The following is a 14,979-nucleotide window of genomic DNA, read 5'->3' as shown; positions in this document are numbered from 1 at the left end:
ACCATATTTTGATGTAGCCAAAAGTTTGGGCTCGATCCAAAATCAATAGGTGTGAGAAATTGGACAATTCAAGTTCAACGGCAGTTCGTTCCTAATTGGAGAGGTTGGTGTATTCCATACTTCTAGCGATTGGATTTCACTCAAAACTCCCCAAATGCCTACTCCCACCATATAACGTTCTTGCCCAAGTTTTGGGCTCGATCCGAAATCAATAGGTGTTCCAAATTGGACAATTCAAGTTCAACCGCAGTTCGTTCCTAATTGGAGTGGTTGGTGTATTCCATACTTCTAGCGATTGGATTGCACTCAAAACTCACCAAATGACTCCTCCCACCATATAATGATTGCCCAAGTTTTGGGCTCGATCCGAAATCAATAGGTGTTCCAAATTGGACAATTCAAGTTCAACTGCAGTTCGTTCCTAATTGGAGTGGTTGGTGTATTCCATACTTCTAGCGATTGGATTTCACTCAAAACCCACCAAATGACTCCTCCCACCATATTATGATGTTGCCCAAGTTTTGGGCTCGATCCAAATTCAATAGGTGTGAGAAATTGGTCAATTCAATTTCAACGGTAGTTCGTTCCTAATTGGAGTGGTTGGTGTATTCCATACTTCTAGGGATTGGATTTCACTCAAAACTCACCGAATGACTCATCCCAAGATATTATGATGTTGCCCAAGTTTTGGGATCGATCCGAAATCGATAGGGGTTCCAAATTGGACAATTCAAGTTCAACGGCAGTTCGTTCCTAACTGGAGTGGTTGGTGTATTCCATACTTCTAGCGATTGGATTTTTCTCAAAACTAACCAAATGACTCCCCACACCGTATTATGTTGTTGCCCAAGTTTTGGGCTCGATCCGAAATCAATAGGTGCGAGAAATTGGTCAATTCAATTTCAACGACAGTTCTTTCCTAATTGGAGTGGTTGGTGTATTTGATCGGTTCATAATTGTATATCATTTTGTACCCTTCTAGCTTATGATTTGGTTATGTGTTTGAGTTAAACTTGTGCTTTTAATCCTTTTTGTGTTTATCTTTCAGTTAATTGATATTTAGGTAACAATGATGACTTTGGATAGGAAATGATGCAATCCATGCATGTTAAGGCTTGATTTGGGTGAATGGAAGAAGGGCTTAAAGACAAACACATTTTGGCTACAACTCCTTTCCAGCCCAATTTCGTAGGTCAGCTTCTTGGCCTTGGATCAGCATGCTATGGGGCTTGGATGAGGTGAAGATCTTCATGAAACTTGTTCCAATGGGTGTCTAGTACAACATATCCAAATGTCAGCCCAATTGGACATTTGTGGAGTGCTCAGCCCGCCCAACACTCAACCCTGCTCAGGAGGATTTGCAGCTGCCAGCTTTGTCATGTGCCTCCATGTGCCTCACCCATGCTGCAACTGACTTTGGATCCAACATAATGAGTGAAGTGGGGAGGCATTCCAGCTATGAAAGTCTAAAGGATCAAGTTGGTACATGCTGGAGTTATTATTGAGAAAGCATGTGCATGCATGTAAAGCATAAATGAAATGAAGTCAATTCCAGTCTCTGTTCGGCAGCCAAATTGCAAGGCCCAAAACGCATACTTCTACTGCTCCGATGGGAATACTTTCTTCATAGAAGTTGTTCCAATGGGTGTCTACTATAATATATCCAAATTTGAGCCCCATTGGATAAGTTTTGAAACCTCTGGCCTTCCTACACCAAGTCTGGTTCAGAAGACTCGTTTTTGTTCAACAACCAAAAGAAGACCACATGGGTTGGCAGCAAAAGGCAGCCACAATTGATCACCTTTGATCCCATGTGAAGAAAGCTTGAGGTGCAGCAAAAGAAGTATGGGATGGGATTGATTCCAACCACACTAACATAGACAAGATGAAGTGGGAGTTATGGGTTGTATTAAATGAGGAATGGTGGTGTTGGATTTCATCATGATGTTCCTCCCTCTTAGCCCTATAAATAGAGGAGTCTTCAAGCTACAAAATTCACTTCAGCCATCCTCCACACTTCCATCATCCAGAAATCATCCTCATACATTACCACAACCCCAAACACTCAAGCAATCAACCCAATACTCTAAACTGCCCCAAAATCACCAAAACAGCTCCAGAAAACCTCCCTTCCTTTTCCCTAAGAATTTCCTCTTTCTCAGCCATCACCACTCACTCAAGCTCATCTCAAATCACCTCCATATCCTTCATACATCCTTCTAGACGTGGAGAAGCTCTTGGAGAAGCATTGGACACTACAAGAACTTCAGAAAAGGGTTTTTCTACTCTTATGGCATTCATTATGTTTTCCCATTTCTATTTTAGTTTCTTTTCCATTATGAGTAGCTAAATCCATAACTAGGGCTTCGATGTAACCTAACATGAATATTCTGGGTTTATAAGTTTGGAGTTTCAAGTTTGATTCATGATTCATGTTCTTATTCATTATGCTTATAAGTTAACATGCTTGTTTGAATGATTGATCACCATTAGAACTTGTTTGTTAACTATCTTGGTTTGAATTAAGAGTAGACACCATGCTTTAATTCGAATTGAACTATGAATAGGAAGAGTATGTATGGACATTCGACAACAGGGATTAGATACATGCTTGGTTGTTTAAATTGTTCTTCTATGCTTAATGGGTTCCTAATGCTTAATTTTAGGTTAGACAACAAATGATCAAATTAGGGAATTAGGAACACAAGGTTAGGACCAAACACCATGGCCTAATCATACTTTAGCTAGAATCAATCTTTGAATCTGAATTAGACTTGTTACTTGACTCCATATAACCCAGAATTGAATTGTTATGGTGATTCGAATGCCCTAGTCTCCAAATCTGTTTTCCAACTCTTAAAACCACTCTTTGTTACACTTGTTTATTTGCTTTCATTTGCAATTTCAGTTTGCTCAATTCCTTTCACAATCACAATCACTCTCACTTTAATTTCTGTTTTAGACTTAACTTCCTAACTTCTTGAATTCGGTAATCTACGTACATAACTAATTTGAACTTCACAGTCTTCGTGGGTACGACCTCGTACTTGTCTTGCTATATTACTAATTGCCCCGTACAATTGCGAGTTAACATAATAATTAACAACAAATTTTGGCGCCGTTGCCGGGGACTGAACGAAAGTTCTTCCCTGGTTATGTTCCCAAGGTTACCCTATTTTTTTAGTGTTTCTAATTAATCTAATTTTCTGTTTCAGGTAGTTTATGTCTAAAAGACCATTCCTTGAACAAGTGAGGTCTTCGTTCCAACGCTCCAGATCTTTGAACGCAGGACCATCGTTGCAACCCAACCGGGTGATCTCTGAAGTTCATAATCGTCTAGAAAGAGAGTTGTCAACTGCAAAAGAGCAAGCTCTTGCCACATTTACAAGTATTGCTCTCCACACTGAACTTCCTGGTTCTTCACCTTCAAATTCGGAAGCAAGTTCAGACCAAGAAGAAGAAGAAGAGATGGCTGCCAATGAGTTCATGGGAGAACTTGATATCCCAACAATTCCAGCATCTCCTTCAAGCATTTTGCTGCCCACTGTAGCTCGAAATTATGAGCTTAAATCTTCTCATCTTAATATGCTGCCTTCCTTTTATGGTTTACCTAATGAAGATCCATTAACTCATATAAAGGATATTTTTAATGTTGTGAGTTCTTTTCCCTTGACAGGTGTGACAGAAGATCAACTTCGAATGAGAGTGTTTCCATACACTTTGAAGGATAAGGCGAAATATTGGTTGAATTCTTTAAAGCCTGGTTCACTCACTACATGGGCTGCCATTCAAAAGAAGTTCTTGGAGAAATACTTCTCCACGCAAAAGACCGACATGCTTAGGGATAAGATCTTGTTATTTGCACAGCAAGATGATGAATCGTTTTGTGAAGCATGGGAGAGATTCAATGGGCTGCTCAACCAATGTCCTCATCATGGGATTCCATTGAAGCTTCAAATGCGTATGTTTTATAAAGGACTAACCCCTTCTAGTCATAATATAGTCACCAATTTTGCAGGTGGTTCTTTTAAAACCAAAACTCCAGAAGAAACATACGAACTCTTTGAGGAGATAGCAATGGAGACCCAACATACGGATACAAGAGGTAAACGTGTTATTAGTGGTTCTAATGATGCTTCTAGTGTGCAGATTTCAAAACTGGAACAAAAGCTAGATGCTCTTCTTGCATTAAACTCAAGAAGCCCTCCGAAAGAAGTGTGTAGTATTTGCGAAACTCCTGACCATGCTACCATAGCTTGTCCACTTGGGGCTGGATATCCAGAATTTGTGCAAGAGCAAGCTAAGTTGGTAAATTCCTACAACCAAGGTCCAAGAAATGATCCATACTCTCAAAGTTATAATCCAGGTTGGAGGAATCATCCAAACTTTTCATGGAGGAATACTCAGAATCAAGCCAATCCCCCTTCATTCCAAAAGCCACAACAAACATCATCATTGGAGGATATAGTTAAGCAGATGGCAATCAACCAATCCAATTTCCAGCAAACTACACAAGCTGCCATTACCAAATTGGAAGTTCAAATAGGCCAATTAGCTGCTGAAATAACTCAAAGAGCACCTGGGAAATGGCCAAGCCAAACCGAGATCAATCCAAAGAACCAAGAAGCCAAGGCCATTCATGTGCTCAGATCAGGTAAGATCATTGATAGTAAAGTTGATTCTAATCTTTCAAATGATGTTGTGATTGTAGAAGATGAAGAGGAGGAGACCACGGCTACAGAAGGGGAACATCTCAAAACTTCTCAATCTGCTCCTAATGCCAAATCAGATTCTCAGGAATCCAAACAATTCCAATTGCATAAGAGAGATGACAAATTTGTGCCACCACATCTTCAAGAAGATAGATACGTGCCACCCGCTCCATATGTTCCACTGATTCCATTTCCAGGCCGTCTTAAGAAAGCAAAGCAAGATAAGGCTTTTAAAGAGATTTATGATATTTTGAGTAAAGTTAATATCAATTTGCCTTTGCTTGATGTTATTGAACAGATTCCTGCATATGGAAAGTTCATCAAGGACTTGAAAACTCACAAGCTCAATTTCGCTCCAAATGAAGATGTAAAGCTTGACCAGAATGTAAGTGCTGTGTTGCAAAGGAAGCTTCCACCAAAACTAGTTGATCCTGGCAGCTTTGACATTCCCATTAACATTGGAGGCAATAAGGTTGGAAGAGCCATGTTGGACTTGGGAGCAAGTGTCAACCTAATGCCATATTCATTGTATCAAAAGCTTGGCTTAGAAGGGATGAAGAAGACTTCAATACGACTTGAACTAGCTGATCATTCTATAAAATATCCAAAAGGTATTGTAGAAGATATTTTAGTTCAAGTTAATACACTAATTCTCCCTGCTGATTTTGTAGTGATGGACATGGAAGACAATCCAAATGGAGATCATGTTGATCGCATTCTCCTAGGCAGGCCATTCATGGCCACTGCAGACACAGTTATCAAAGTGAAAGATAGCACCCTTTCCATGACTGTTCTGGGTGAAACTGTTGAATTTAAAATGCTTAATGCTCTATCTCAACCTTCTATCTCTCTTGATTCTTGCTTTTCAATTGATGTTGTGGATCATGAGGTTTCTTCCAAAATTTTGCAGAGAAAGTCTAATGATGCTCTAGAAGCTGTCTTAACACAAGAAGAGGAAGATCTTTGTGAACCGGAGTTCCAAGAAGTGGTGGCTGCCTTAGAAGTGTTTCAACCATACCCACCATCCTTTAGGCCACCACTCGAGCCTCTTGGACCATCATCCACGAAATTGGAGCCATCCATTATCACCCCACCAAAGCTAGAACTTAAACCACTGCCCAATCATCTGAAATATACTTATTTGGGTGCTAACGAAACTCTCCCTGTTATAATTGCTGCAGGTCTCACCTCACATGAAGAAGAGAGCTTAATTAAGGTTCTAAAAGAGCATAAAACAGCCATTGGGTGGACCATAGCAGACATCAAAGGAATTAGTCCAAGCATGTGCATGCACCGGATTCTAATGGAAGAAGACAGCAAACCATCCCGTGATGCCCAAAGGAGGCTAAATCCCAACATGAAAGAGGTGGTTAGAGCTGAAGTTTTAAAGCTACTCGATGTAGGAATCATCTACCCAATTTCAGATTCTAAGTGGGTGAGCCCTGTACAAGTTGTTCCGAAGAAGTCCGGAATCACCGTTGTGAAGAATGAGAAGAATGAGATAGTTCCTACACGAACTATCACTGGTTGGAGAGTTTGCATTGATTACAGGAAGTTGAACACATCCACTAGAAAAGATCATTTCCCCTTGCCTTTTATTGATCAAATGCTTGAACGTTTATCTGGCCATGCTTACTATTGTTTTCTTGATGGTTTTTCAGGTTATAATCAAATTCCCATTGCTCCGGAAGACCAAGAGAAAACCACATTCACATGCCCATTTGGTACGTTTGCTTATAGAAGGATGCCATTCGGTTTGTGCAATGCCCCAGCAACTTTCCAAAGATGCATGATGTCAATCTTTTCAGATATGGTGAAACGATTCATTGAGGTATTTATGGATGATTTTTCAGTTTTTGGTTCCTCTTTTGATAATTGTCTTCACCACTTGTCTCTAGTGCTTAAAAGATGCCAAGAAACAAATCTGATTTTGAATTGGGAGAAGTGTCACTTCATGGTGAGACAAGGCATTGTGCTAGGCCATGTGATTTCAAGCAAGGGAATTGAAGTGGATAAAGCCAAGATCGATCTCATCTCAAATCTGCCACCCCCTACCTCTGTGAAAGGAATTAGAAGCTTTCTAGGTCATGCTGGATTCTATAGAAGGTTCATCAAAAATTTCTCAAGCATTACAAGGCCATTGTGTAATCTCCTTGCTAAGGATGCTGTTTTTGAGTTTAATGAAGCTTGCATGGAAGCCTTTACTACCTTGAAGAGGGAGCTAACTTCAGCCCCTATTATCATAGCTCCAGATTGGTCTTTACCATTTGAAATAATGTGTGATGCCTCTGACTTTGCTATTGGTGCAGTTTTAGGTCAAAAGAAGAACAAGCTCCCCCATGTGATTCATTATGCTAGCCGGACCTTGAATGATGCTCAAATCAACTACTCCACAACAGAGAAGGAGTTCCTTGCTGTGGTTTTTGCTTTAGAAAAATTTCGTTCTTATCTTGTTGGTTCTAAAGTAATTGTTTATTCTGACCATGCAGCTCTTAGATACTTGCTCACTAAGAAGGACGCAAAACCACGCTTAATTAGATGGATTCTCTTGCTGCAAGAGTTCGATTTGGAAATTCGAGACAAGAAGGGATGTGAGAATGTGGTAGCTGATCATTTGAGCAGAATTGTGGTTGAAGAAAAAGGAGAAGCTGTGCTACCCTTGAATGAGACTTTCCCTGATGAACAACTATATGCTGCCCAAGTCAAAGAACCATGGTATGCTGATTTTGTTAATTATCTTGCTTGTGGTGTTCTTAGAAATGATCTAACTTCTCAGGACAAGAAGAAGTTCTTTTCCATGGTGAAACATTATGTCTGGGATGAACCTTTCTTATTCAAGCATTGCCCGGATCAACTCATCAGAAGATGTGTTCCAGAAGAAGAGCAAGAAAGCATACTTAGGCATAGCCACGAATTGGCTTGTGGAGGTCACTTTGGAGCTAAGAAAACAGCACTTAAAATTCTCCAATCTGGTTTCTTTTGGCCCACTCTATTCAAAGATGCGTTTAATTTTTGTGTTAAGTGTGATAGGTGTCAAAGGATGGGGAACATAAGTCGCAGGAACGAAATGCCATTGAATAGCATACTTGTTGTGGAGCTCTTCGATGTGTGGGGTATTGATTTCATGGGACCATTCCCATCTTCCTTTGGTTGTACTTACATACTTGTTGCTGTTGATTATGTGTCTAAATGGGTGGAAGCCATAGCCACCAAAACCAATGATCATAAGGTGGTGCTCAAGTTCTTGAAGGATAATATTTTCACAAGGTTTGGTACTCCAAGGGCTGTCATTAGTGATGGAGGCAGCCACTTCTGTAACAAGCCATTCGAAGCACTCATGAAGAAGTACAACATCACCCATCGAGTCTCTACACCATATCATCCGCAAACTTCTGGTCAAGTGGAAATAAGCAATAGAGAAATTAAGCACATCCTGGAGAAGGTGGTGAACAATACAAGGAAAGATTGGGCAGCCAAGCTCAATGATTCATTATGGGCTTATAGGACTGCATATAAGACTCCCATTGGGATGAGCCCTTATCGTCTTGTGTTTGGGAAAGCTTGTCACCTGCCAATGGAGCTTGAACACAATGCTTTTTGGGCCATCAAGAAGTTAAATTTTGATCTAGACAAGGCAGGCCATGCAAGAAAGTTTCAGCTCAATGAATTGGAAGAAATTAGACATGAGTCTTATGAGAATGCAAAGCTTTACAAAGAACGAACCAAGAGTTACCATGACAGAAACATTCAACGGAAAGAGTTCTCCAAAGGTATGTCAGTTCTTTTGTTTAACTCACGATTGCGTCTTTTTCCAGGAAAATTGAAGTCTAGATGGCAAGGCCCATTCACCGTGGTCAATGTTTCTCCCTATGGAGCTGTGGAGATTCAAAACCCTAAAGACGGCTCAACTTTCAAAGTAAATGGACAACGTTTAAAGCCATTCTATGAGGGAATCTCAGCTGGCATTCAAACAGGCCATGTGGTGGATCAACTTCCCTTTGTACCATCAACTTAGCTGATCACATAATGTCTTGCCAAGACAGTAACTAAGGCGCTTCTTGGGAGGCAACCCATGTGTTCAAGAAGAAGGTGCTTGGTAGCAATCGACCTAATCGCATCAAGGGGGAGCATTTCTATCCTTTCTCTTTACTTGTTTTGTTTTTATTTTAGTCATTTTAAGTTTCTGTTTCTTTAAATAATTTTTTTTCATATGAGCTAACTTTGGGTAACCCCAGTGAGCACCTCCGTCAATACAGTGTCTAGGAGTTCTTTAGGCGACACCTTCGGTGTCTAAGAAGTTTGGGTTTTAAGCGGGACCATTGTGACCCCTCCAACCTTCCCGGATCCCCTGGCTGTGTTTTCTGAGGCCCTTAACTGGTCATCCGTGAGTTGCTTGTATATTTGTGTTTTTTTTTTTTTTTTTTTTTTTTTTTTCTTCTAAACTTTTTCTTAACTTTTCCCTTTATCATTTACTTGTTCTCAATCATCTTTACTTTGCTTTAACATTGAGGACAATGTTCAATTCAGGTCTGGGGGGAAGGTTTTCAAATTTCATTCATTTGTGTTTTCAATTTTCGTTCATTTGTCACTAATTTTTTTTTTTTTTAATGTCATACAATCGATGCTATGGAGCTGCCATTGAGGTTTTCATATCAGAATTTTGCACTTCACAAAGCTTTGGCTCCTAGAATTCTGGTGGCTAAAGTACCATGCTCAAATTCTCGAAGGAGAATAGTGGAGACTACCCTAGTGAGCTATTTTGAGCCCAATTGCTTTCTTGAGAGGGTTTAAAGTGTTTGTATTTCTCATCCCAATTTATTTTCTTCATTTCACTCTAAATGATCTCATTATTCCATTTTGATTGAATACTAAGGATGATTCTCTTTTGCAGATATCATGTGCTTGCTCTCATTCATGAATGAACTCATTGAAGTGATGCTAGGCTATGTGTGCATAACCATTCGATGTGCTTTCTTTTCACCCTACCTATATGTGTGTTCCATCAACCCTCTTGAAGCCAAACACTTAAAGCCTTTTCTTCTATCACCCTCATCATTTCCCTACCTTTGTATCTCAATCTGAGATACTTCACCTATTGTAGCCATACCCTATAGCTTAGAAATATACCAAGGTGTGCCAAGATAAAGTTTGAAGCAAGGAAGTTGCTGCCATGTGCCTAAATGAAAGATGGTGTGATTCTGTGCAATGAAGTTAATGAAGATGCAGATCAAATCAACGAAGATGAAAGTGTTTCGATTTGATCTAAGTGTAAAAAAAAAATAAAAAAAATAAAAAAATAAATAAAGTCTATGCCAGGTGGTACCATGAAGTTTGCAGCCATGCCATTATAAGTCAATGCTACCTTGCAGATCAATGAAGAATGCAACCTTGGTATGTTCTTAAGTTACCTGTTTTTCCTTCCAATTCTTCCATTTCCCCTAACCTTACCTTTCATTACAAACCTTGTGAAAGACCTAGCTGATCTTTGAGGATGTATTCATGGGTGCTGGTAGGTATGTGTGTATCTCTATTCTTAGTATTTGATTCCCTTCATGAGATCTAACCAAATATTGTGCTTCTATTTCATATACTCACTTAAGCTTGTTTGAGAGAATAAAACCATTGGTTCTGAGTGATTGAGTGTTATCTGTGAGAATTAGAGTCGAAGCATGTTCTTTATTCAAGGTTTGAGTGTGCTTGCTTTGAAACCGTGTGCCTTTGAGCTATAGCTTCCACATTACACACTGATTGATCACCTATCTTGGCAACTCTACAGTGTTGGAGGTATGACTAAAGTTTTCTTTTGTTCTCATTAGTTGATTTCAAGTTTTACTAACCACTTTGTTTTGTAGAGTTAGTAATGCGTTTGTGGGTATCGTTTCTGTTAAACCCTCAGGAGACACAACTCCTCCTACTAGGGATGCCTAGAGGTTTAAAGGCTTGTTGCATACGCTCAATGCAATCGAGTTACCTACGAAAGTGGTTTAGTTAACTTTTTGTTTTTAACTTTGTTTTGTGTTGTTTTGCTCGAGGACTAGCAAAATCTAGGTTTGGGGGTATTTGATCGGTTCATAATTGTATATCATTTTGTACCCTTCTAGCTTATGATTTGGTTATGTGTTTGAGTTAAACTTGTGCTTTTAATCCTTTTTGTGTTTATCTTTCAGTTAATTGATATTTAGGTAACAATGATGACTTTGGATAGGAAATGATGCAATCCATGCATGTTAAGGCTTGATTTGGGTGAATGGAAGAAGGGCTTAAAGACAAACACATTTTGGCTACAACTCCTTTCCAGCCCAATTTCGTAGGTCAGCTTCTTGGCCTTGGATCAGCATGCTATGGGGCTTGGATGAGGTGAAGATCTTCATGAAACTTGTTCCAATGGGTGTCTAGTACAACATATCCAAATGTCAGCCCAATTGGACATTTGTGGAGTGCTCAGCCCGCCCAACACTCAACCCTGCTCAGGAGGATTTGCAGCTGCCAGCTTTGTCATGTGCCTCCATGTGCCTCACCCATGCTGCAACTGACTTTGGATCCAACATAATGAGTGAAGTGGGGAGGCATTCCAGCTATGAAAGTCTAAAGGATCAAGTTGGTACATGCTGGAGTTATTATTGAGAAAGCATGTGCATGCATGTAAAGCATAAATGAAATGAAGTCAATTCCAGTCTCTGTTCGGCAGCCAAATTGCAAGGCCCAAAACGCATACTTCTACTGCTCCGATGGGAATACTTTCTTCATAGAAGTTGTTCCAATGGGTGTCTACTATAATATATCCAAATTTGAGCCCCATTGGATAAGTTTTGAAACCTCTGGCCTTCCTACACCAAGTCTGGTTCAGAAGACTCGTTTTTGTTCAACAACCAAAAGAAGACCACATGGGTTGGCAGCAAAAGGCAGCCACAATTGATCACCTTTGATCCCATGTGAAGAAAGCTTGAGGTGCAGCAAAAGAAGTATGGGATGGGATTGATTCCAACCACACTAACATAGACAAGATGAAGTGGGAGTTATGGGTTGTATTAAATGAGGAATGGTGGTGTTGGATTTCATCATGAAGTTCCTCCCTCTTAGCCCTATAAATAGAGGAGTCTTCAAGCTACAAAATTCACTTCAGCCATCCTCCACACTTCCATCATCCAGAAATCATCCTCATACATTACCACAACCCCAAACACTCAAGCAATCAACCCAATACTCTAAACTGCCCCAAAATCACCAAAACAGCTCCAGAAAACCTCCCTTCCATTTCCCTACGAATTTCCTCTTTCTCAGCCATCACCACTCACTCAAGCTCATCTCAAATCACCTCCATATCCTTCATACATCCTTCTAGACGTGGAGAAGCTCTTGGAGAAGCATTGGACACTACAAGAACTTCAGAAAAGGGTTTTTCTACTCTTATGGCATTCATTATGTTTTCCCATTTCTATTTTAGTTTCTTTTCCATTATGAGTAGCTAAATCCATAACTAGGGCTTCGATGTAACCTAACATGAATATTCTGGGTTTATAAGTTTGGAGTTTCAAGTTTGATTCATGATTCATGTTCTTATTCATTATGCTTATAAGTTAACATGCTTGTTTGAATGATTGATCACCATTAGAACTTGTTTGTTAACTATCTTGGTTTGAATTAAGAGTAGACACCATGCTTTAATTCGAATTGAACTATGAATAGGAAGAGTATGTATGGACATTCGACAACAGGGATTAGATACATGCTTGGTTGTTTAAATTGTTCTTCTATGCTTAATGGGTTCCTAATGCTTAATTTTAGGTTAGACAACAAATGATCAAATTAGGGAATTAGGAACACAAGGTTAGGACCAAACACCATGGCCTAATCATACTTTAGCTAGAATCAATCTTTGAATCTGAATTAGACTTGTTACTTGACTCCATATAACCCAGAATTGAATTGTTATGGTGATTCGAATGCCCTAGTCTCCAAATCTGTTTTCCAACTCTTAAAACCACTCTTTGTTACACTTGTTTATTTGCTTTCATTTGCAATTTCAGTTTGCTCACTTCCTTTCACAATCACAATCACTCTCACTTTAATTTCTGTTTTAGACTTAACTTCCTAACTTCTTGAATTCGGTAATCTACGTACATAACTAATTTGAACTTCACAGTCTTCGTGGGTACGACCTCGTACTTGTCTTGCTATATTACTAATTGCCCCGTACAATTGCGAGTTAACATAATAATTAACAACAGTATTCCATACGTCTAGCGATTGGATTTCACTCAAAACTCACCAAATGACTCCTCCCACCATATAATGATGTTGCCCAAGTTTTGGGCTCGATCTGAAATCAATAGGTGTTCCAAATTGGACAATTCAAGTTCAACGGCAGTTCGTTCCAAATTGGAGTGGTTGGTGTATTCCATACTTCTAGCGATTGGATTTCACTCAAAACTCACAAAATGGCTCCTCCCACCATATTATGATGTTGCCCAAGTTTTGGGCTCGATCCGGAATCAATGGGTGTTCCAAATTGGACAATAAAAGTTCAACGGCAGTTCGTTCCTAATTGGAGTGGTTGGTGTATTCCATACTTCTAGCGATTGGATTTCTCTCAAAACTCACCAAATGACTCCTCCCACCATATTATGATGTTGCCCAAGTTTTGGGCTCGATCAGAAATCAATATGTGTGAGAAATTGGACATTTCAATTTCAACGGCAATTCGTTCCTAATTGGAGTGGTTGGTGTATTCCATACTTCTAGCGATTGGATTTCACTCAAAACTCACCAAATGACTCCTCCCACAATATTATGATGTCGCCCATGTTTTGGTCTCGATCCGAAATCAATAGGTGTTCCAAATTGGACAATTCAAGTTCAACGGCAGTTCGTTCCCAATTGGAATGGTTGGAGTATTCCATACTTCTAGCGATTGGATTTCACTCAAAACTCACCAAATGACTCCTCCCACCATATTATGATGTTGCCCAAGTTTGGGGCCCGATCCGAAATCAATAGGTGTTCCAAATTGGACAATTCAAGTTCAACGGCAGTTCGTTCCCAATTGGAATGGTTGGTGTATTCCACACTTCTAGCGATTGGATTTCACTCAAAACTCACCAAATGACTCCTCCCACCATATAATGATGTTGCCCAAGTTTTGGGCTCGATCCGAAATCATTAGGTGTTCCAAATTGGACAATTTAAGTTCAACGGCAGTTCGTTCCTAATTGGATTGGTTGGTGTATTCCATACTTCTAGCGATTGGATTTCACTCAAAACTCACCAAATGACTCCTCCCACGATATTATGATGTTGCCCAAGTTTGGTGCTCGATCCGAAATCAATAGGTGTGAGAAATTGGACAATTCAAGTTCAACTGCAGTTCGTTCCTAATTGGAGAGGTTAGTGTATTCCATACTTCTAGCGATTGGATTTCACTCAAAACTCACCAAATGACTACTCCCACCATATAATGATGTTGCCCAAGTTTTGGGCTCGATACGAAATCAATAGGTGTTCCAAATTGGACAATTCAAGTTCAACGGCAGTTCGTTCCTAATTGGATTGGTTGGTGTACTCCATACTTCTAGCGATTGGATTTCACTCAAAACTCACCAAATGTCTCCTCCCACCATATTATGACGTTGCCCAAGTTTTGGGCTCTATCCGAAATCAATAGGTGTTCCAAATTGGACAATTCAAGTTCAACGGCAGTTCGTTCCCAATTGGAGTGGTTGGTGTATTCCATACTTCTAGCGATTGGATTTCACTCAAAACTCACCAAATGACTCCTCCCACCATATTATGATGTTGCCCAAGTTTTGGGCTCGATCAGAAATCAATAGGTGTGAGAAATTTGACAATTCAAGTTCAACGGCAGTTCGTTCCTAACTGGAGTGGTTGGTGTATTCCCTACTTCTAGCGATTGGATTTCTCTCAAAACTCACCAAATGACTCCTCCCACCATATTATGATGTTGCCCAAGTTTTGGGCTCGATCAGAAATCAATAGGTGTGAGAAATTGGACAATTCAAGTTCAACGGCAGTTCGTTCCAAATTGGAGTGGTTGGTGTATTCTGTACTTCTATCGATTGGATTTCACTCAAAAGTCACCAAATGGCTCCTCCCACCATATTATGATGTTGCCCATGTTTTGGCCTCGATCTGAAATCAATAGGTCTGAGAAATTGGTCAATTCAATTTCAACGACAGTTCGTTCCTAATTGGAGTGGTTGGTGTATTCTGTACTTCTAGCGATTGGATTTCACTCAAAAGTCACCAAATG

The 14,979-nt window shown here is 39.8% G+C and overlaps 1 non-coding gene across 1 annotated transcript; it reads right to left on the bottom strand.

The window, feature by feature from the left end:
* Positions 1–3,834: 3,834 nt before the first annotated feature.
* On the bottom strand, positions 3,835–3,941 carry LOC148294232 (small nucleolar RNA R71). The gene has a single exon (XR_015836194.1). It is a non-coding gene; the product is annotated as a small nucleolar RNA R71 (small nucleolar RNA).
* Between the last annotated feature and the right edge of the window lie 11,038 nt (positions 3,942–14,979).

This window comes from Prunus avium, chromosome 5, assembly GCF_965620075.1.
Source record: "Prunus avium chromosome 5, drPruAviu1.hap1.1, whole genome shotgun sequence".
Lineage (NCBI taxonomy): Eukaryota > Viridiplantae > Streptophyta > Magnoliopsida > Rosales > Rosaceae > Prunus > Prunus avium.
The sequence above is the reverse complement of the archived record's forward strand: the minus strand, read 5'-3'. Positions and strand labels throughout refer to the sequence as shown.